Source organism: Triticum urartu, chromosome 6A (genome assembly GCF_056163025.1).
Source record: "Triticum urartu cultivar PI428250 chromosome 6A, HENAU_Tu73, whole genome shotgun sequence".
Taxonomy (NCBI): domain Eukaryota; kingdom Viridiplantae; phylum Streptophyta; class Magnoliopsida; order Poales; family Poaceae; genus Triticum; species Triticum urartu.
The window spans coordinates 466,798,614-466,823,970 of NC_141878.1; positions in this window are offsets into that span (position 1 = coordinate 466,798,614).

Below are 25,357 nucleotides of genomic sequence, written 5' to 3' on the forward strand. Positions count from 1 at the left end.
GGAGAGACGGGCCGGCCCACACGCGGTCAACGGGCAGGTGCGGATCGGGGACCTCCCGATCGAGTGAGGCGGCGGCGACTCCAGCGCTCCGCCGATCAGGTGGCGGCGGGCCCGAGCGAAGGGCATCGGAGGATGACGGATCCGGAGGTGGCGGCTCAGTTTTTGGGCGAATCCAGCGGCGGGAGGCGAGGGCGAAGCCGAGGGAGCTCCGGCTCCAGCGAACTCCCATGGCGGCGGCGGTTCCTGCAGGGAGGCGACACTGGTGACTAGCAGAGAGAGAGAGAAACGGAGGGAGAAGAAAGGAGAGGGGGCGCGGGGCAATGGCCTGGGTCGGAGGTGCTCGTCGGCGGCGAGGCTCCGGTGGCCGGCGAGTGCAAGGCGGTGGCGATGGAGATCGGGCGCTGTCCGATCCAGACGCGGGAGGTTGGAGGGGCTCGGGGCGAGCGGGATCCGTCGGCGGGCCACTTCTGGCCGGGCGGGCTGCGGCCGGGCCTGGAGGGCCGCGGTGCGGTGGAGGGCACGGGGAGGCGACGTGGCAGCTTGCCACTGGCCACGGGCGGCGCTGAGTTGCGGCGCAGCCAATCAGAGAGCGCCAAGTGGCGGTGGAGGGGTGGCCGGCGCCAGAAATAGAGGAGAGGAGGTGGGAGGCGGCTGGCTCATGATTGGGGGCACGGATTTCGAGGAGGAGGAAGGAGAAGGCCCAAAATGGCATGGAGGGGGTCTATATAAGGCAGGAGGAGCTAGGGTTGGGGGTTTGAGGCCGTCTCGGAGCCATTCGATCTCGATCGGACGACCCGGAGCGGAGGGGGTTAGATAGGTGGGCTAGTGGGTTGTGAAGAGAGGGTGGGCTGAGATGAGAGGAGAGGAGTGCAGCCCGGCAACTGTTTCCGGAGACCGAAAACGTCCGACGTTAGACCGGCTACTATGCCGCTATATTTATCCGTTGGGACGTCAAACGGACTCCGAATGCGATGAAACTTGGCAGGCGGTCTACTGACAACAAAACAACACCGCATGCCAACTTTCAACCCATTCCGAGAACATTTTCCAGCCACTTATAAAATAATATTTCGGACATGCCGCGGGCGCGTGCAAGTGTGTCTGGGCTCAGAACGGACAACGGACGGAACGAGGAGACCGGGACGGATGCAAGTTTTGAAAAACATGATGATGCAATGCACATGATGACATGGCAAGATGCAACACGCAAGCAAATGACATGGCAACGACGGCGAATAACAGGACGACAACTGGCACATCGGTCTCGGTGCGTTACACTGAGTCCCTGTGGCTCACAGATTACTATTACACCAGATGCAAGGCCTGATGATTCTGCTCCAGGAGACGCGCTTGGGCTCAAGTGGGAGTTCGATGAAGACTCTCAACGTTACTACGTTTCCTTTCCTGATGATCAGTAGTGGTGCCCAGTTGGGGGTGATTGGGACCGTGTCGCATGTTGGGTTATCTTTTATTTTGGCGCCGTAGTCGGGCCATGAGTGTTTGGATGATGTAATGTTATTTATGTACTTGATTGACGTGGCGAGTGTAAGCCAACTATGTTATCTCCCCTTTATGTTTTATATTACATGGGATGTTGTGAAGATTGCCTAACTTGCGACATATGCCTTCAATGCGATTATGCCTCTAAGTCGTGCCTCGACACGTGGGAGATATAGTCGCATCGAGGGTGTTACAAGTTGGTAATCAGAGCCTTCCCCGACCTTAGGAGCCCCATTGCTTGATCGTTTTTAGCAGCCGAGTTGTGTCTAGAAAAATGTTTTGAGTCATTTAGGAATTATATATCGGAGAGTTTAGGAATTCTTTTTACTTCCCAGTCTCTTCATCACTCTGGTAAGGCATCCTGACATAGAGTTTTGACTCTTCTCTTCTCAAATTTCACAAAAAAAAATTAAGATCACGCGGGTATCTTGGAATCGTTCCGATGGTTTTATGATGAGAACATTGTCTTGGTGCCTCCTGTCAGGGGTTTTGTGGAAGTGTCCCGGTGAGTTGAGCTCTGAGGTGTTGTCGTCATAATTTTATCGTTGCAGTTCTGGAATACCTGAGTTTAGTACGCCGACATCGAAAATCTCTTTTATGCAGTTCATTGGTGAGATAACCTCGACGCCACCCAGTACTGGGGCGGGAGTTCGGGAGTATCGCCATAACTTGTATAACGGATGCTTTTCGAAGGTTGAGGTAGATGGTTTCCGAAGGTTTCTTGGTTATGTGTTGAAGGATGGATACAACTGGATGTAGGATTTGCTAGTTTGGGTGAGATATTATGCTTCCCCTGTATCCCCAACACCTGATTGCATAACCGGAAAGGTTCGGGAGTTTCATAGGTGGGAATTCAAGTAGCTCTAGTTCTTCTTCCACAGATATTGGTTTGAGATTGGGATTTCTTATCGATTATTCGTTCTTGATCCGTACCTTGTTGATTTATTTCTCTACCTTAATTCTACGTGGCTTCTCAATTATGGATATGTGACCATTTCAAGAGGAATGCATTCGTTCATTTTGTTCGGATGTGAAGACTATATGTTGCAATTTTCATTCCCTTGGATCCAGCTTCAATATTTGTCTATCAATGTGCTAATGGATGTCAACCTCTTCAGGATGGCTCCTCCAACGCGCACGACTCCGAATCCTAATCCGCCACCACCTCCACCTCCTCCGAAGGCATGGCAAGCTGTGATGGCCGCAACCAATGCAAACACGCAGTTGATCATGCAAATTCTCCAAGAGCGCAATCAAGGCAACCAAGGGAACCAAGGCAACAATCAGAATCACTTTGCTACACTCAACCAGCTCCTTGCTAACGGGCCAAAGACTTTCAGCAATTGTGTTGAGGCAACCGATGCTGACGATTGGCTTGTGGATCTGTGCAAGCATTTCGAGTGCAGTAACATCAGGCCTGAGGACTTTGTCAAGTTCGCTTCCTTCCAACTCAAAGATCAAGCTGCAGAATGGTTCCAGCAGTACAAGGATTCTAGAGGTGGACGTGTTATTACTTGGGATGAATTCTGTCAAGATTTCCGAGCTCATCATATCCCTCAGAGCGTGGTTGAAAGCAAGCGTGAGGAATTCCGCAACCTGAAGCAAGGCTCTTTTTCTGTCTATGACTACAACAAGTTGTTTCAGAAGCTCGTCCGCTTTGCCAAGCAGGACGTACCTGATGAGAAGAGCATGATATACCAGTTCAGGGGTGGTCTCAGAGAAGAAATTCAGCTAGCTCTTGTTCTCTTTGAGCCCTTGAGATACGATGAGTTCTACAACATGGCATTGAAGCAAGAGGCCGCTCAATTGAGGTGTGATGCTTCCAAGAAGCGAGTCAGAGATGTTACTCCTTCTTCCTCTACTCAAGTGGCCAAGCAGCAGAAGTATTGGCTTCCTCCTCCTCCGTTCCGTCAGCCATATCATCAGAAGAGCAAAGGTGGCAGTGGTTCTTCCCACCCAACCCTGGCTTTCAGAACAAGACTTCGTCTCAAGCTCCAAGATCGAGTGCTCCGTATCACCGTCTGCTTTCAGAGGTCACGTGCAACAAGTGCCAACAGAAGGGTCACTATGCCAACAAGTGTTTCAACCAGAGGCGTCTTCCTCCTGCTCCTCCTGTGAGATCGGCAAGTACAGCTGTGGTCAAACATAACCCCAAGCACGCCAAGGTCAACTTGATGAATGCAGCTCAGGCAGAGGATTCATCAGATGTCATCATGGGTAACCTTCCTGTTAATGATATTCTAGCTGAAGTTCTTTTTGACACGGGTGCATCGCATTGTTTCATGTCGAGACCGTTTTCATCTAAGCATGGTTTGGCTTTGCAAATTTTGCCTAGTCCATTAGCGGTTGTCTCTCCCGGTAGGCGCATGCATGCTAACTCCATTGCTCCGTATGTTACTATCACCTTGGGTGACTACAAGTTTCTATCTTCTCCTACGGTTCTTGGTGACTCGGATATTGATCTTATTCTCGGAATGGATTGGCTTTCTAAGAACAAGGCTCAGCTTGATTGTGCAGCCAGGCAGATTCAATTGACTCATTCGTCTGAGGATGTAATTGTCTTTGCCGCTCGTGATGATACTATCCATCTGTTTTCTCTCAATGAGAAGGGTGAACTCGATGCTATCTCGCAAATTCCAATCGTTTGCGAATATCAAGACGTCTTTCCAGAAGAGCTTCCAGGAATGCCTCCGCACCGGCCAGTTGAATTCGTCATTGATCTTGAGCCCTGTACGGAACCTGTGTGCAAGCGTCCTTACAAGCTCGGACCTAAAGAGTTGAAGGAGCTGAAGAAGCAACTCGATATTCAAGAGAAAATGGGTCTCATCCGGCCTAGTTCTTCTCCGTGGTGTTGTGGTGTTCTCTTTGTGAAGAAGAAGGATGGAACAGATCGACTTTGTGTTGATTACCGTCCATTGAACAAGAAGACCATCAAGAACAAATACCCACTTCCCAACATCAACGAGCTGTTCGAACAACTCAAAGGTGCCCAAGTATTCTCCAAGCTTGATCTCCGTATGGGTTATCATCAGATTCGAATCCATGAGCAAGATATTCCCAAGACGGCTTTCAAGACAAGCTATGGTTCATATGAATACACTGTCATGTCTTTTGGCCTTGTCAACGCTCCTCCGACGCTCTCTCGCATGATGAACTTCATCTTCAACGCCTACACCAATGACTTCGTTTTGGTCTATCTCGACGACATTCTGGTTTTCTCGAAGAACAAGGAAGATCATGCCAAGCACTTGCGTTTGGTGCTCGATAAGCTGAGGGAACACCAGTTCTACGCCAAGTTCTCCAAGTGCGAATTTTGGCTCAATGAGGTTCTTTATCTTGGTCATATCATCTCTGCCAAGGGCATTGCCGTGAATCTTGAGAAGGTGTCTGCTATTGTGAATTGGGAACCTCCTCAGAACGTGAAGCAACTCCGTAGATTCCTCGGTCTCGCAAGCTACTGCCGAAGATTCGTTGAGAACTTTTCTAAGATCGCAAAGCCTCTCTCTAATCTTCTCCAGAAGCACGTCAAGTACGTTTGGTCTCCGGAGTGTGACATTGCTTTCAACACTTTGAAAGAGAAATTGATCACTGCTCCAGTTCTGACTCCGCCTGATGAATCCAAGCCGTACGAGGTCTTTTGTGATGCCTCTCTCCAAGGTCTTGGCGCAGTGTTGATGCAAGAGAAGAAAGTTGTTGCTTATACCTCTCGCCAGTTGAAGCCTAATGAGAAGAACTACCCCACTCATGATCTCGAGTTGGCGGCAGTTGTGCATGCTCTTTTGACTTGGAGACATCTCTTATTGGGAATAAAAGTGGACATTTTCACTGATCACAAGAGTCTCAAGTACATCTTCACTCAGCCTAATCTCAACCTCAGGCAAACTCGATGGGTCGAAATGATTCAAGAGTATAATCCGAGTATCGAGTATACTCTAGGAAAGGCCAATGTGATTGCTGAAGCATTGAGCAGAAAAGCTTACTGCAACAGTTTGATTCTCAAGCCTTATCAACCCAAGCTTTGTGAAGCTTTCCACAAACTTAATCTGCAAGTTGTTCCTCAAGGTTTCCTCGCCAACCTTCAAGTCTCTCCTACCTTGGAAGACCAGATTCGCCAAGCTCAGCTTCTTGATGCCATGGTGAAAAAGGTGAAGATTGGGATTGCCAAGAGTCAACCCAAGTACAAGTGCTACCGCCTTGATGACAAGGATACTCTCTTCTTCGAGGATCTTATTGTTGTACCCAAAGGTGAACTTCGTAAAGTGATCATGAACGAGGCTCACAATTCTCTCCTCTCCATCCACCCTGGGAGCACGAAGATGTATCAGGACCTTAAGCAGGCTTATTGGTGGACTCGAATGAAGCACGAGATTGCTCAATTCGTGAATGAATGTGATGTCTGCAGAAGAGTGAAGGCAGAACACCAAAGGCCAACTGGTCTCCTCCAACCTCTTGCCATTCCAGAATGAAAGTTTGACCACATTGAAATGGACTTCGTGACTGGGTTTCCAAAGTCCAAGCGTGGCAATGATGCTATATTCGTTGTCATTGACAAACTCACTAAAGTGGCTCACTTTCTGCCTATCAAAGAGTCGATCACTGCAGCTCAATTGGCGGAACTCTATACCTCTCGGATTGTCTCACTGCACGGTATTCCACAAGTGATCTCTTCAGACCGTGGCAGCATCTTTACCTCCAAGTTTTGGAATTCTTTTCAGAAGGCCATGGGCACCAACATCCGCTTCAGCACAGCTTTCCATCCTCAAACTAGCGGTCAAGTCGAGCGTGTCAACCAGATTCTTGAAGATATGCTCAGGGCTTGTGTGATCTCCTTCGGCATGAAGTGGGAGGATTGTCTTCCTTATGCTGAATTCTCCTACAACAACAGTTTTCAAGCAAGTTCGGGCAAGGCCCCATTTCAAATTCTGTATGGCAGGAAGTGTCGTACCCCTCTCAACTGGTCCGAAACCGGTGAACGTCAGCTTTTGGGTAATGACTTAATCACAGAGGCAGAGGAAATGTGTAAAGTCATTCGTGATAACCTCAAAGCATCCCAATCCCGCCAGAAGAGCTACTATGATAGTAAGCACCGTGATTTGGCTTTCGAGATTAGAGATTATGTTTACCTCCGTGTCTCTCCTATGAAAGGTACTCGTCGCTTCGGAATCAAAGGGAAGCTTGCCCCTAGATACGTGGGACCTTTCAAGATTGTCAGCTAGAGAGGCGATTTCACCTATCAACTCGAGCTTCCTTCAAACTTTGCAAATGTTCATGACGTGTTCCATGTCTCTCAGCTCTGAAAGTGCTTCAAGACTCCTGACCGCACCGTCAACTTCGAAGACATTGAGCTCCAAGAAGATCTCTCCTATCGTGAGCACCCCGTTGCTATTCTCGAAGAGACTGAACGCAAGACTCACAACAAGTCAATCAAATTTCTCAAAGTCAAGTGGTCACACCATTCCGACCGTGAAGCTACCTGGGAACGCGAGGATCACCTCCGTTCTGAATACCCGGCGTTCTTTCAGTCCTAGATCTCGGGACGAGATCCTTTTGTAGTGGTGGAGTGTTGTAACACCCCGGATATGACTTACCAAATTTGTACTCCAACTCTTGCCGTTTCCGGCTTTAAGTTATTTTATTTTCTCAGGTTCGGGTCTTTGTCTCCGTGCGTTGTTATCATTGTCATGCATCTCATATCATGTCATCATGTGCATTGCATTTGCATACATGTTCATCTCATGCATTCGAGCATTTTCCCCGTTGTCCGTTTTGCATTCTGGCGCTTCGTTCTCCTCCGGTGGTCATTTCTACCTTTCTTTCGTGTGTGGGGATTAAACATTTCCGGATTGGACCGAGACTTGCCAAGCGGCCTTGGTTTACTACCGGTAGACCGTCTGTCAAGTTTCGTATCATTTGGACTTCGTTTGATACTCCAACGGTTAACCGAGGGACCGAAAAGGCCTCGTGTGTGTTGCAGCCCAACACCCCTCCATTTTGGGCCAAAAACCACCAAAACCCTCTCCATCTTCTAGATCGTTCAATCACGATTGCGTGGCCGAAAACCGCACCTCATTTGGACTCTCCTAGCTCCCTCTAAGCCTATATAAAGGTCTCTCCCCGAAAATCCGGATCCTCCCCCGTCCTAACCCTAAAAAAATGTCTCCGCGCCGGCCGGACACGTCCGTCCGGGCCGGACATCGCCGCCGCCCCAACCGGGAGCTGCCATGTGGCGCCCCCGTGACCACTTCCCCGCCGACCCCCGCGGCCCAAAGCCGCCCGTCGCCCGGCCGCCCGAGGTGCCGCCCGACCGCGCTCGCTGGCCCCGCCGCCTCCGCCGCAAGCTCCGCCGCCGCACCATCGCCGCCCCGCCACTTGACGCCGGCGCCGCGCCGCCTCGCCCGTCGTCCGCCGCACCGCCGTCCTCCGACTGGCCGCCGCCTCCCGCCTTGTCTCCAGCCAGATCCGGCCGCGGGAGTGCCGGATCCGGCGACCCCGTCCTCGCCGGCCGCCATCGTCGTCTTCTCCGGCGAGATTCGCCACCGCCTCGGCTTCCATGCACCATTGACTTTTATCTCGAGGTGGTTTTTCTTCTAAGTCCTAAAAATCCCAGATCCATATGCTCCTGTTCATCGTGTCGTATCTCTGTATCCGTAGCTCCGTTTTTGGCATATAGCATATCAAAATGTTCATCTCAGAGAGTACATCATTTCATTCCATTGCATCATTTTCATTTGAGTTCATATTGATGCCCGAAATGCTGTTAGAAGAGGGCTACTTGAGATAATTGTCAGATCTGCTACTCCATTTAGCTTTTTGTCATTTTTTCCATGATTATTGTGTGCATGATATGCCCATGAGTTCTACATATGTTTTGTTAAGGGTTTTGTCATCTTTCCAGAGGTGCAACCCATGTATTTTCGTGATGTGTGTGGTGACTAGCACAAGCTTGCTAAGTGAGGCACTTGGTAATGCTGATTTCAGGGACTTGGCATTTCCACTAAGTCCTTGATCTGTTTATCTCATGTGTCCATATGTTCATGTTGTTTCCTAGTGATCCGTGCCTATCTTGAGGATGATCAGTAAGGATGTTTTATTTATATTGTAGTGCTCTATCCATCCATGTCTTTGTTCACAATTATGGAGCACCGTAGCTTGAGTCAATCGAGCTCTACTTTTGCTACTTTGTGAATCTGGGCAGATTGTCAACTTGTTTGCGATTTTCCCGATGATGTTGTAGTTGGTCCGTGCATGCTATGCTATTGTTCTTGCCATGTCTAGCTTGCATTTGGTGTATTCTTGATGGGTGCATGCTTAGCTTATCATGACTTGCTCCGTATTGAGTGCATCGAGCTCGTAAACATGCCTACTTGAGATATGTTTCAGCATGTGCAAGTTTTCACTAAGTCCGAAAACTGATTATGTTTTTGCTATGTTCACATGCTTGCAATTGTATTTTCTGGTCCCTTTTGGCTCAAGGTCACTAAGGGACTTTTGTTAATCTATTTTAGTAGCTCCATGCCATGTTTTACTTTGCCATGTTCAGGTCCTGTAGCATCTAGTTTTGTTACTCCGAAGTGTGCTACCTGATCTGAAATTCCAGACAAGTGTTAATTTCACTAAGTCTGAAATCTGTTTGTCATATGCATTTTTGCCATGCTTGTTTGAACCTGTTAATGGATGATTTGGCCGTAGCTCAGTGCTAGACTTTTGTTAATCATCTTGAATGCATCCCTGCCATGTATTTTGTTGTCATGTTTGGGTGCTTTAGCATGTTCATCTCATTGCATTTAGATGGCTGCTTGCTGTAAATCGCAGACCGGTGTCATAATCGCTTGCCATTTCCAAACCGTAACTCCGATTCCGGCGTTCTTTATATCGTTTTCAAGAGATTTCATCTCATCTTTCTAGTGGCACACTTGGATTCCCAAGTTGAGGCCAGGTTCATGCATTCCCTGTCACATCTTGCATATGCATCCCGCATCGCATCCCGCATAGCATACCATCTTTGCATCATGTTGTTTGAGTTGCACGTGATTGATTTGTGTCCTTGTTGCTTGTTTGTCTTGTTTGGATAGAGCCGGGAGACGAGTTCGCTAACGAGGAGCCCGTTGAGTTTGCTTTCGAGGATCCAGTCAACTCTGACAACTGTGCAAGCAAGATGATCATACCCTCGAAAACACTACTATCTTTGCTATGCTAGATTGCTCGCTCTTTTGCTTTGCCAATGCTACGATGCCTACCACTTGCTTTCAAGCCTCCCAAATTGCCATGTCAAACCTCTAACCCACCATGTCCTAGCAAACCGTTGATTGGCTATGTTACCGCTTTGCTCAGCCCTTCTTATAGCGTTGCTAGTTGCAGGTGAAGATTGGAGACCGTTCCTTGTTGGGACAATATTTACTTGTTGGGATATCATTATATTGCCATGTTATCTTAATGCTTCTATACACTTGGTAAAGGGTGGAAGGCTCGGCCTCTCGCCTAGTGTTTTGTTCCACTCTTGCCGCCCTAGTTTCCGTCATATCGGTGTTATGTTCTCGGAATTTTGGGTTCCTTACGCGGTTGGGTTATAATGGGAACCCCTTGATAGTTTGCCTTGATTAAAGCTTTTCCAGCAATGCCCAACTTTGGTTTTACCATTTGCCACCTAGCCTCTTTTCCCTTGGGTTTCCGAAGCCCGAGGGTCATCTTATTTTAAACCCCCCCGGGCCAGTGCTCCTCTGAGTGTTGGTCCACCTGTCAGCTGCCGGTGGCCACCAGGGGCAACTCTGGGCTGGCCTACCCGTACCTAAGACAATCTGAGTGTGCCCTGAGAAAGAGATATGTGCAGCTCCTATCGGGATTTTTCGACACAATCTGGCGGTGTTGCTGGTCTTGTTTTAACCTGTCGAAGTGTCTTGAAGAACCGAGATACCGAGTCTGATCGGAACGTCTTGGGAGGAGGTCTATTCCTTCGTTGACCGTGAGAGCTTGTCATGGGCTAAGTTGGGACTCCCCTGCAGGGATTTGAACTTTCGAAAGCCGTGCTCACGGTTATGGGCAGATGGGAATTGTTAATGTCCGGTTGTCGATAACTTGAACCTTAACTTAATTAAAATGAATCAACTGTGTGTGTTACCGTGATGGCCTCTTCTCGGCGGAGTCCGGGAAGTGGACACGGTGTTGGAGTAATGTTTGCGTAGGTTGCTCTCTAGTTTCTCGCTCGCGCTTTGCCTCCTCTTCTTGCTCTCTTTTGCGAATAAGTTAGCCACCATATTTTGCTAGTCGCTTGCTGCAGCTCCACATATTTACCTTGCCTTACCTATAAGCTTAAATAGTCTTGATCGCGAGGGTGCGAGATTGCTGAGTCCCTGTGGCTCATAGATTACTATTACACCAGATGCAGGGCCTTATGATTCCGCTCCAGGAGACGCGCTTGAGCTCAAGTGGGAGTTCGACGAAGACTCTCAACGTTACTATGTTTCCTTTCCTGATGATCAGTAGTGGTGCCCAGTTGGGGGTGATCGGGACCGTGTCGCATGTTGGGTTATCTTTTATTTTGGCGCCGTAGTCGGGCCATGAGTGTTTGGATGATGTAATGTTATTTATGTACTTGATTGATGTGGCGAGTGTAAGCCAACTATGTTATCTCCCCTTTATGTTTTATATTACATGGGATGTTGTGAAGATTGCCTAACTTGCGACATATGCCTTCAATGCGATTATGCCTCTAAGTCGTGCCTCGACACGTGGGAGATATAGTCGCATCGAGGGTGTTACACTCGGCTCCTTTATTCAACAAGCTCCTAAGCCATCGTGGCCTGACCCTCCAGACGCATCATGGCATCGATAAAGAAATGGAGATGGCTGGCATAGTCTTCCGCATAGGGACGAGGGGCGCGCTCCTCGCATATGGAGCCCAGTGCCCGGTTGGCCCTCACTCTGAGGGCCTGGAGCATGGGAGCGTGCTCACACTGCAACGTCTGCCGATGAAATGCCTGATGGTGTCCTAGACTAGGGGGTACTCACCACATCGTCTCCTGACCTGTGGGTCGGGCCGAGGACGCCCATGGCGGTTCACTATTGGGCCACTTCAGGCAGCCCATGCCGAATACAAGGAGGACTCCACAAAGACTTGGCGCCCAAGACGAGGACTCCTCTAAAGCCTAGGCCTACGGTGCATATATAAACCGAGGCCAGGCTAGTCAATAGACAATCTCATATTCATTATACAATCTGTGGTAGATACATGTACTCTGTACTACACCCCATATGAATACAATCAAAAGCAGGACATAGGGTTTTACCTCCATCAAGAGGGCCCGAACTTGGGTAAAATCCCGTGTCCATGTTACCATCGCTCCAAGACGCCTAGCTTAGGACCCCAACTATGAGATATGCCAGATATAGAACCGACATTGATGCTTTCATTGAGAGCCTGCTAGTAGTCGCCATGGTGCGATGGGAATTCAGTTCATCTCCAGTGCGATCTACGCGTCAGAATGGAGCTTTATTGTCGACGTCGGCATCTTCACCGCCCGCTCAACTAGTCACCTTGGCTCGACCGAGGACTGCACTCCTTCTCAGATCATTATGTTCGGACAAGGGCCTTCATCATCAACTCCAATCTCTATCAAGATCGTGGAGGAATCATCGATCGAGCTCGGGGGCTCAACGACAACATTGACCTCGGGCGACCGTGCTATTTTTCTGGACAGCAAACCTGTATCCGCTGCCACCGCCTCCTCGAGCATCGCTTTGATGATTGCCTCGGTGGAATTGTGCGGGATTGAGTGTACAACAACCCCACAAAATTTCATCGTGTTCCAATGGAGGAATCTCCGATGATCTATGATATACCGGAGGCCTGTCGAGTCTGGACGGGAATCTGGACGAGTTTAGGGCGTGGTTTCCGGAGCCTAGCTCAGAGGTTATTTGGAAGATCCAACCTTTGATATTCTGCATAATTTCCATATCTACCACCTCTAAGAATTTTAGCTCAATCCGACCGTTCAAACTCCGGGAACCTTCCGATTAGTGCGTCAATTTTCGGATCTGTTTTCTACGCGAATACGAATCCGACCAGAGTTCATCTTTTTTTATGAATGGGATATTGGACAACCTTTTTGGAAGAATCTCTTTCTAGGGTATTGTGTTTTGTTTCCGAACACATGCTCACAAATTTTGCTCCTTTTCGGAGGTAATCTTCACTGTCGCGCCGGTGTCAAACTAGCCCTTGCTCCACGTCTGCCGACCTGCGCTAGACATGTCGTCGCTTCATCGAACCGAGCCCAACCTTATCGGGTCATCAGCTCGGAAAGCTGAACAAGAGTTTGGCATCGTGAAGGCTAAATCATCACCAACACCATCGCCCCACGGATTGCATGGGTCAGGCACGCCAACATCGCCGCTCGGTCACTTAATCAATCCGGCATTGACCGCGTCACAAGTGATGAACAGTGTCGGCATGGCCGAGTCGTAGCTTCTTCAAACCGATGTCTGCCATGCTGAACCGCTTTAAACACCTCGGCTGGCACGGCGGCTGCAACATCGCCTTACCGACCTGCTCTGTCACCTCGGCTGGATCGGGGGCTTCGCCATCTCTTCATCAACCTACGCCGGAGACTTCAACGTCACCAGCCTACCAGCTTCGTCAAGTTAGCTAGACCGGGGGCTTTACCTCGGCGAGCCAACCTTTGTCAGCATCGCCAGGCTGTTGCTTCATCGCCCATCAGGCAATGGGTGTGCAGATCGAGTCCCAATTTTGGGAGTAACCTTTATTCAGATTGCTACAAACGATAAACCAGGTGCTATTAATTCGAGTAATCTTTTCTTGCTTGGGTTTATTTTTTCCGGGGAACTATTACTCTAGTTTGTTCCATCATCTATACACAGTTCTATCAAATGATTGCCGCATTAACGATGGCTGCGAGATGGTTCGGTCAGTTTCCCGTCCGTAGTTCGGCGAACGCCTCATCGGGGACTCGGACCGTCCTGTGAATACGAGCTTTTTCACGCTGACGCCCCGCACCGAAATTTGCTTCAACAACAGGCCGCATCTCTTTAAAAAATATTTTGCGTAAATTAATTATGTGAGGATTTATATATATATATATATATAATTTTTTGGACTGCACTATTTTACATGTGTAGATAATTGACTTCGACTGCGTCACTTGGTCACTTCGGCAAGCCAACATCGTCGTCCCAATCGGCGTAAATCGGCTGGCCGAATTGCCATACCGACATGTTCGGTTGCCTTGGGGACTTCAACATCGCTGAGAGAGCTCTACCTCATCAAGTGTTCGGCACAGGGGCCATATTTTTTTAATTACTCACTTTGCATAAATTATTTATTATGCTATGGATATTTATTTTATTATTATTACTATTATCTTTGGCTTGCACTATTTTCTGTGCCCAGGTAAATGACCCGAGTTGGGCAGCGCTGTCACCTCGGCGTACCGACGTACCATGTCACATCGGCTGGACCGGGGATTCGTCATCGTATCATTAACCCACACCACGAACTTCGGCGTCATACTGCCTGCCTGCTCCATCGCCTCATTCGGACTGGAGGTTCCACCCTGCCACATTAGCCGTGCTATGTCACCACTTTGGAGTGCCGATCTCTTTGCTCTGCTATCTCGGGACCGGCTTGGGGCTGGGACCTCGTCCTGCCATAAGCTCGGGCCACGCATCGACCCCGAGCACATTAACCAGCTAAGTCGCTTTCATGCTTAGTTTTTTTAATTCTTGTTCGGTTCGACCAAACATTATATTTATGCTAAAATATGTTTGTCAAAAACGAGATCGATAAAAACCACTTTTCTTTGCCCGTGTCAACTGGGGCTCTTAAATTTATATAAGCCATTTTATAATAAATGTTCTTCTTCTAAGTCGTTGCAAAGTCTTTTTCTACCACTCCTTTCTCGACTCGAGTGTGTTTTCTCTCCAATGCCGCTCGAGTTTAGTTCGCTAAACTGGCTTAACGAGCAGTACTCCGCCTTCGGGATAGGAGGTTATAGTCGTAGGCTGACCCGCTTGAAGTCTTGAGATCGGATGTGTCGTATTAATGCACGACAAAAGCACAAAAGTAAGACCAATTTTTGGATTGGACCAAATGACTCGATTTAATTCGGGCGTAAAGTGTTTACTGAAGTTTTTTCGTTTTCCAAGCCTATGGCACTTTTAAACTATTTGTGTGTTTCCAGCATAAGTCTCACAGTGCAACGCCGGACACCTTTAGAGATTCGGCAAAAACATTCTCGGATATTGCTATATATGCATCGGTTTCGAATTGTGTCTTTGGTCAATAGTTTGGTTGCCCGGCTCATGTGCTTGCCTCCTACATTCCGCTTTGTTCGTCTAGGTGTGCAAAGGGAGAACCACTGTGATTGTTCTTCCAGCTCGAATGGTTAAGCACCTCAGTGGAGAAAGCCGAAAACCGATTGTCACAATGGGTGTAAACTGGTCAGCGATCCGATGACGGTGTCAAACTATAGACCAATACCGATTACCCCGTGTTAAACGATGTGCCTTTCATAACATTGGCCGAAGTGTTAATCGCTAGACTTCGGTCGGTGCCGAATTTAGGGGAACATAGTAATTTCAAAAAAAATCCTACGCACAAGCAAGATCATGGTGATGCATAGCAACGAGAGGAGAAGAGTGTTGTCCACGTACCCTCGTACACCGTAAGCGGAAGCGTTATGACAACACAGTTGATGTAGTCATACGTCTTCACGATTCTAGTACCGAAAGTACGGCACCTCCGCGATCTACACTCGTTCGGCTCGGTGACGTCCAACGAACTCTCGATCCAACTGAGTGTCGAGGGAGAGCTTCGTCAGCACGATGGAGTGATGACGGTGATGATGATGCTACTGTCGCAGGGCTTCGCCCAAGCACTACGATGATATGACCGAGGTGGATTATGGTGGAGGGGGCAGCGCACACGGCTAAGGGATCAATGATCAACTTGTGTGTCTATGGGGTGCCCCCCTCCCCCGTATATAAAGGAGTGGAGGAAGGGGGAGGGCCAGCCCTCTATGGCGCGCCCTAGGGGAGTCCTACTCCCACTGGGAGTAGGATTCCCCCTTCCAAGTAGTAGGAGTAAGAGAGAAGGAAGGGGAGGAGAGGGGAAAGGAACGGGGGGCACCCAATTCGGATTGGTCTAGGGGGCGCGCCTCCCACCTTTTCCCTTCCTCTCCTATATTCCACTAAGGCCCAATAAGGACCATATACTCCCCGGGGGGTTATGGTAACCTCCCTGTACTCGGAAAAATGCCTGAACTCATCCGGAACCATGCCTATGTCTAAACATAGGCTTCCAATATACCGACCTTTACGTCTCAACCATTTCAAGACTCCTCATCATGTCCATGATCAAATCCGGGACTCCCAACTACCTTTGGTACATCAAAACACATAAACTCATAATACCGATCGTCACTGAACGTTAAGCGTGCGGACCCTACGGGTTCGAGAACTATGTAGACATGACCGAGACACGTCTCCGGTCAATAACAAATAGCGGAACCTGGATGTTCATATTGGCTCCCACATATTCTACGAAGATCTTTATCGGTCAAACCGCATAACGATATACGTTGTTCCCTTTGTCATCGGTATGTTACTTGCCCGAGATTCGATCATCGGTATCTCAATACCTAGTTCAATCTCGTCACCGGCAAGTCTCTTTACTCATTTCGTAATGCATCATCCTGTAACTAACTCATTAGTCATATTGCTTGCAAGGCTTATATTGATGTGCATTACCGGGAGGGCCCAGAGATACCTCTCCGACAATTGGAGGGACAAATCCTAATCTCGATCTATGCCAACTCAACAAACACCATCAGAGACACTTGTAGAGAACCTTTATAATCACCGAGTTACGTTGTGACATTTGGTAGCACACAAACTGTTCGTTCGGTATTCGGGAGTTGCATGATCTCATAGTCATAGGAACATGTATAAGTTATGGAGAAAGCAATAGCAACAAACTAAACGACCATCGTGCTAAGCTAACGGATGGGTCAAGTCAATCACATCATTCTGTAATGATGTGATCCCGTTAATCAAATGACAACTCATGTCTATGGTTAGGAAACATAACCATCATTGATTCAACGAGCTAGTCAAGTAGAGGCATACTAGTGACATTCTGTTTGTCTATGTATTGACACATGTACTAAGTTTTCGGTTAATACAATTCTAGCATGAATAATAAATATTTATCATGATATAAGGAAATATAAATAACAACTTTATTATTGCCTCTAGGGCATATTTCCTTCAGTCTCCCACTTGCACTAGAGTCAATAATCTAGATTACATTGTAATGATCCTAACACCCATGGAGTCTTGGTGCTGATCATGTTTTGCTCATGAGAGAGGCTTAGTCAACGGGTCTGCAACATTCAGATCCATATGTATCTTGCAAATCTCTATGTCTCCCTCTTTGACTTGATCGCAGATGGAATTGAAGTGTCTCTTGATGTGCTTGGTTCTCTTGTGAAATCAAGATTCCTTTGCCAGGGCATTGCACCAGTATTGTCACAAAAGATTTTCATTGGACCCGATGCACTAGGTATGACACCTAGATCGGATATGAACTCCTTCATCCAGACTCCTTCATTTGCTGCTTCTGAAGAAGCTATGTACTCCGCTTCACACGTAGATCCCGCCATGATGCTTTGCTTGGAACTACACAAACTGACAGCTCCACCATTTAATGAAAACACGTATCCAGTTTGTGACTTAGAGTCATCTAGATCAGTGTCAAAGCTTACATCGACGTAACCGTTTATGACGAGCTCTTTGTCACCTCCATATACGAGAAACATATCCTTAGTCCTTTTCAGGTATTTCAGGATGTTCTTGACCGCTGTCCAGTGATCCACTCCTGGATTACTTTGGTACCTCCCTGCTAAACTGATAGCAAGGCACACATCAGGTCTGGTACACAACATTGCATATATGATAGAGCCTATGGTTGAAGCATAGGGACCGCCTTTCATTTTCTCTCTATCTTCTACAGTGGTCGGGCATTGAGTCTGACTCAACTTCACACCTTGTAACACATGCAAGAACCCTTTTTTGCTTGATCCATTTTGAACTTCTTCAAAACTTTATCAAGGTATGTGCTTTGTGAAAGTCCAATTAAGCGTCTTGATCTATCTCTATAGATATTGATGCCCAATATATAAGCAGCTTCACCGAGGTCTTTCATTGAAAAAATCTTATTCAAGTATCCTTTCATGCTATTCAGAAATTCAGTATCATTTCTGATCAACAATATGTCATCTACATATAATATCAGAAATGCTACAGAGCTCCCACTCACTTTTTTGTAAATACAGGCTTCTCCAAAAGTCTGTATAAAACCATATGCTTTGATCACACTATCAAAGCGTATATTCCATCTCAGAGAGGCTTGCACCAGTCCATAAATGGATCGCTAGAGCTTGCACACTTTGTTAGCACCTTTTGGATCGACAAAACCTTCTGGTTGCATCATATACAACTCTTCTTTAAAATATCCATTAAGGAATGCAGTTTTGACATCCATTTGCCAAATTTCATAATCATAAAATGCGGCAATTGCTAACATGATTCAGATGGACTTAAGCATCGCTACGGGTGAGAAGGTCTCATCGTAGTCAACTCCTTGAACTTGTCAAAAACCATTTGCAACAAGTCAAGCTTTGTAGACAGTAACATTACCGTTAGCGTCAATCTTCTTCTTGAAAATCCATTTATTCTCTATGGCCTGCTGATCATCGGGCAAGTCAACCAAAGTCCATACTTTGTTCTCATACATGGATCCCATCTCAGATTTCATGGCCTCAAGCCATTTTGTGGAATCTGGGCTCATCATCGCTTCCACATAGTTTGTAGGTTCGTCATGGTCAAGTAACATGACCTCCAGAACAGGATTACCGTACCACTCTGGTGTAGATCTCACTCTGGTTGACCTACGAGGTTCGGTAGTAACTTGATTAGAAGTTTCATGATCATCATCATTAGCTTCCTCACTTACTGGTGTAGGAATCACTGGAACTGATTTCAGTGATGAACTACTTTCCAATAAGGGAGTAGATACAACTACCTCATAAAGTTCTACTTTCTTTCCACTCACTTCTTTCGAGAGAAACTCCTTCTCTAGAAAGGATCCATTCTTAGCAACGAATATCTTGCCTTTGAATCTGTGATAGAAGGTGTACCCAACAGTCTCCTTTGGGTATCCTATGAAGACACATTTCTCCAATTTGGGTTCAAGCTTATCAGGTTGAAGCTTTTCCACATAGGCATCTTAGCCCCAAACTTTAAGAAATGACAACTTGGGTTTCTTGCCAAACCACGGTTCATAAGGTGTCGTCTCAACGGATTTAGATGGTGCCCTATTTAACGTGAATGCAGCCGTCTCTAAAGCATAACCCCCAAAACGAGAGCCGTAAATCAGTGAGAGACATCATAGATCGCACCATATTCAATAAAGTGCGGTTACAACATTTGGACACGCCATTACGTTGTGGTGTTCCAGGTGGCATGAGTTGCGAAACTATTCTGCATTGTTTCAAATGAAGTCCAAACTCATAACTCAAATATTCACCTCCACGATCAGATTGCGGAAACTTGATTTTCTTGTTATGATGATTTTCCACTTCACTCTAAAATTCTTTCAACTTTGCAAATGTTTTAGACTTATGTTTCATTAAGTAGATATACCCATATCTGCTCAAATCATCTGTGAAGGTGAGAAAATAACGATATCCGCCGCGAGCCTCAATGTTCATTGGACCACATACATCAGTATGTATGATTTCCGATAACTCTGTTGCTCGCTCCATTGTTCCGGAGAACAGAGTTTTAGTCATCTTGTCCATGAGGCATGGTTCGCAAGTACCAAGTGATTCATAATCAAGTGATTCCAGAAGTCCATCAGAATGGAGTTTCTTCATGCGCTTTACACCAATATGACCTAAACGGTAGTGCCACAAATAAGTTGCATTATCATTATCAACTCTGCATCTTTTGGCTTCAATATTATGAACATGTGTATCACTACTATCAAGATTTTGTAAAAATAGACCACTCATCCAGGGTGCATGACCATAAAAGATATTACTCATATAAATAGAACAACCATTATTCTAGGATTTAAATGAATAACCGTCTCACATCAAACAAGAACCAGATATAATGTCCATGCTCAATGTTGGCATCAAATAACAATTATTTAGGTCTAAAACTAATCCCGAAGGTAGATGTAGAGGTAGCATGCCGATGGCGATTACATCAACTTTGGAACCATTTCCCACACGCATCGTCACCTCGTCCTTAGCCAATCTTCACTTAATCCATAGCCCCTGTTTCGAGTTGCAAATATTAGCAACAGAACCAGCATCAAATACCCAGGCGCTACTGCGAGCATTAGTAAGGTACACATCAATAACATGTATATCAAATATACCTTTCACTTTGCCATCCTTCTTCTCTGCCAAATATTTGGGGCAGTTCCGCTTCCAGTGACCAGTTCCTTTGCAGTAGAAGCACTTAGTTTCAGGCTTAGGTCCATACTTGGGTTTCTTCACTTGAGCAGCAACTGGCTTGCTGTTCTTCTTGAAGTTACTCTTCTTCCCTTTACCCTTTTTCATGAAACTAGTGGTCTTGTTGACCATCAACACTTGATGCTCCTTGTTGCTTTCTACCTCCGCAGCCTTTAGCATTGCGAAGAGCTCAGGAATCGTCTTATCCATCCCTTGCATATTATAGTTCATCATGAAGCTCTTGTAGCTTGGTGGCAGTGATTGAAGAACTCTGTCAATGACACTATCATCAAGAAGATTAACTCCCAGCTGAGTCAAGTGGTTGTGGTACCCAGACATTCTGAGTATATGTTCACTGACAGAACTATTCTCCTTCATTTTACAGCTGTAGAACTTATTGGAGACTTCATATCTCTCAATCCGAGCATTTGCTTGAAATATTAACTTCAACACCTGGAACATCTCATATGCTCCATGACGTTCAAAACGTCGTTGAAGTCCCGGTTCTAAGCCGTAAAGCATGGCACACTGAACTATCGAGTAGTCATCAGCTTTGCTCTGCTAGGTGTTCACAACATCTGGCGCTGCTCCTGCACCGGGTTTGTCACCTAGCGGTGCTTCCAGGACGTAATTCTTCTTTGCAGCAATGAGGATAATCCTCAAGTTACGGACCCAGTCCATGTAGTTGCTACCATCATCTTTCAACTTAGCTTTCTCTAGGAACGCATTAAAATTCAACGGAACAACAACACGGGCCATCTATCTACAACAACATAGACATGCAAAATACCATCAGGTACTAAGTTCATGATAACTTAAAGTTCAATTAATCAAATTACTTAAGAACTCCGACTTAGATATACATCTCTCTAATCATCTAAGTGATCACGTGATCCATATCAACTAAACCATGTCTGATCATCACGTGAGATGGAGTAGTTTTCAATGGTGAACATCACTATGTTGATCATATCTACTATATGATTCATGTTCGACCTTTCGGTCTCAGTGTTCTGAGGCCATATCTGCATATGCTAGGCTCATCAAGTTTAACCCGAGTATTCTGCGTGTGCAAAACTGACTTGCACCCATTGTATGTGAACGTAGAGCTTATCACACCCGATCATCACGTGGTGTCTCGACATGACGAACTGTAGCAACGGTGCATACTTAGGGAGAACACTTATACCTTGAAATTTAGTGAGAGAGCATCTTATAATGCTACCGTCGAACTAAGAAAAATAAGATGCATAAAGGATAAACATCACATGTAATTAATATAAGTGATATGATATGGCCATCATCATCTTGTGCCTTTGATCTCCATCTCCAAAGCACCGTCATGATCACCATCGTCAACGGCTTGACACCTTGATCTCCGTCGAAGCATCGTTGTCGTCTCACCAACTATTGCTTCTACGACAATCGCTACCACTTAGTGATAAAGTAAAGCAATTACATGGCGATTGCACTTCATATAATAAAGCGACAACCGTATGGCTCCTGCCACTTGCCGATAACTCTGTTACAAAACATGATCATCTCATATAATAAAATTTGGCATCATGTCTTGACCATATCACATCACAACATGCCCTGCAAAAACAAGTTAGACGTCCTCTACTTTGTTGTTGCAAGTTTTAGTGGCTGCGACGGACTGATCAAGAACCATTCTTACCTACGCATCAAAAACCACGACGCGGTATAGTGATTGCTTTTTGATCTTCAGAAATAACCTTGTTCATTGAATCCGATTCAACTAAAGCTGGAGTAATAGACACCCACTAGCCACATGTGTGCAAAGCATGTCGGTAGAACCAGTCCCGCGTAAGCGTATGCGTAATGTCGGTCTGGGCCACTTCATCCAACAATACCGCAGAATCAAGAATCAACTAGTGACGACAAGCAATATGTATATACCCACGCTCACAACTCCTTTGTCTTCTACTCGTGCATATAACATCTACACATAAACCTAGCTCTGATACCACTGTAGGGGAACGTAGTAATTTTAAAAAAATTCCTACGCACACGCAAGATCATGGTGATGCATAGCAACGAAAGGAGAAGAGTGTTGTCCATGTACCCTCGTAGACCGTAAGCGGAAGCATTATGACAACGCGGTTGATGTAGTCGTACGTCTTCACGATCGACTGATCCTAGTACTGAAAGTATGGCACCTCCACGATCTGCACACGTCCGGCTAGGTGATATCCCACTAACTCTCGATCCAGCTGAGTGTCAAGGGAGAGCTTCATCATCACGACAGCATGATGACGGTGATGATGATGCTACCGTCGCAGGGCTTTGCCTAAGCACTACGATGATATGACTGAGGTGGATTATGGTGGAGGGGGGCACCGCACACGGCTAAGGGATCAATGATCAACTTGTGTGTCTATGGGTTCCCCCATCCCCCGTATATAAAGGAGTGGAGGAAGGGGGAGGGCCGACCCTCTATGGCACACCCTAGGAGAGTCCTACTCCCATTGGGAGTAGGATTCCCCCTTCCAAGTAGTAGGAGTAGGAGAGAAGGAAGGGGAAGAGAGGGGAAAGGAAAGGGGGGCACCCAATTCGGATTGGGCTAGGGGGCGCGCCTCCCACCTTTTCCCTTCCTCTCCTCTATTCCACTAAGGCCCAATAAGGCCCATCTACTCCCCGGGGGGTTCCGGTAACCTCCCGGTACTCCGGAAAATGCCCGAACTCATCTGGAACCATTCTGATGTCCAAACATAGGCATCCAATGTATCGATCTTTACGTCTCTACCATTTAGAGACTCCTCGTCATGTCCGCGATCAAATCCGAGACTCCGAACTACCTTTGGTTCATCAAAACACATAAACTCATAATACCGATCATCACCGAACGGTAAGCGCGCGGACCCTATGGGTTTGAAAACTATGTAGACATGACCGAGACACGTCTCCGGTAAATAACCAATAGTGGAACCTAGATGTTCATATTGGCTCCCACATATTCTACGAAGATCTTTATTGGTCAAACTGCATAACGATATACGTTGTTCCCTTTGTCATCGGTATGTTACTTGCCCGAGATTCGATCGTCGATATCTCAATACCTAGTTCAATCTCATTACCAGCAAGTCTCTTTACTCGTTCTGTAATGCATCATCCCGTAACTAACTCATTAGTCATATTGCTTGCAAAGGCTTATATTGATGTGCATTACCGAGAGGGACGAAAGATACCTCTCCGACAATCGGAGTGACAAATCCTAATCTCGATCTATGCCAACTCAACAAACACCATCGGAGACACCTGTAGAGCACCTTTATAATCACCCAGTTACGTTGTGACGTTTGGTAGCACACAAAGTGTTCCTCCGGTATTCGGGAGTTGCATGATCTCATAGTCATAGGAACATGTATAAGTTATGGAGAAAGCAATAGCAACAAACTAAATGATCATCGTGCTAAGCTAACGGATGGGTCAAGTCAATCACATCATTCTCTAGTGATGTGATCCCATTAATAAAATGACAACTCATGTCTATGGTTAGGAAACATAACCATCATTGATTCAACGAGCTAGTCAAGTAGAGGCATACTAGTGACATTCTGTTTGTCTATGTATTCACACATGTACTAAGTTTCCGATTAATAGAATTCTAGCATGAATAATAAACATTTATCATGATATAAGGAAATATAAATAACAACTTTATTATTGCCTCTAGGGCATATTTCCTTCACCGAACACTAACCGGGGGCTCGTAGCTAGCTTCCCCAGTTTAAAGCTCCTATGACTAAGTGAAAGTTATAAAGCCCGCATATCTGATTGCCTCGTTTCCGCTAACACAAGCGCCTTCGGGCACCGAGACGTCGGCTAAGGGTTGTTTTGTTATTGCGGAAACACCCTGCGTATCATCTACAAGGGGGTGGAAGCCAACGATGGGCCACTTTCAACTGATAAACGGTTGCAACATAGTCAAAATAAACATATCATCGGCGTTTGTATTTAATATACGAGGGCTGCCTTCTGTAATCATCGTTATAAAGCCATAAATATGCATTAATTTGACTTAAGATTTTGGCCAAGCTAGGTTGCCTGGCTCCTGTGCTTACCCCTACGTTCCCGATTGTTCAGCTAGGTGGTAAAGGGAGCACCTCTGTGATTGTTACTACCGGTTCATCCGCGTTAGTACCTCAGACTGGGTGAAGCAGAAAGCTAGTGATCTTAAGGATATAATTGGTCGGCAACGACGGAAGTGAAAATCTATGTTCGCTAAAGACCGCATAGTTCGGGAACTTTCCCCACACTAAATCCTCAATATTTTTCTCCCGCGTTGATCGGAGGTGAGGTTTCATGATCATGATCAGCATGACAACCCAAAGAAAGGAGACGATAGCGGGATTGTTTTCTTTAGAAGATGTTCCATATCTCTCTGTGTACCTTTGTTTATTAAACTGTATGGCTGGATTGCCTTGTTTTCCATAAATCTTTACCCTTATAATGGCTTTATAAAGTAGGAAAACACTCCTTGGCTACTGGCCGAAGAGGTTGAAGCCGATGGTCGGTCAACAAAGTTTTGTACAATGCAGATCCGATCATTAATGATGTGAACTACTTGGATACATAGAGTCATTACACTTAAATTGTGGTTTTAATCAGGATATCGATCCTTAATTCGGCCCCTCGTGCCCACATTAAGGCTTGGGAGCTACTGGGCTTCGGGCTTATCATTTATACTAATATTAAAGGGGCCCATTGATCCCCTGATCTGGTGTTGCCACCTGACCAGTGTCTCGGGGGCTACTGCATTGCCTATTCAATACAGAAAATTCAAAGTGCTTAGTGTTCGGCTTGACCGAACTATGGGCAAACGCATCTTCGGAGAACAATAGGAACTATCTAGGACCTATCTGGCGTCAAGCTAATATATTACGGCGACTTCTAAAGACCCTCTCTCAAGGGCCCGTCCACCAGTCACTATCTCCTCTAATGTGCATCTCGGGTTTTAGGCCAACACACACACCTTGAGGCTACTGGCTATATATCTCGTCAGTAAATAAATTGCATCAATCGTAAATAAAATCCGCAAACAATCAGCCCAAGCCCGAGGTGGTGCATCACCTCGGAAGCAGTCCGGCATAAAGCTCGGATGCAGGTGGCTTGCTCTATAGAGGGCATTTCGGGCATTAAGCTCGGCTAAAGTTCTTTGACTTTTTCCAGACTAAGGTAATCTATGACACTTCGGATACAGTCCGGCGTTGGAGCTCAGATACATTCTGGCATTGGAGCTTGGAAGCGGTCCGGCGTTGGTGCTCAGGTGCAAAAGATATCTCGGATGCAGTCCGGCGTTG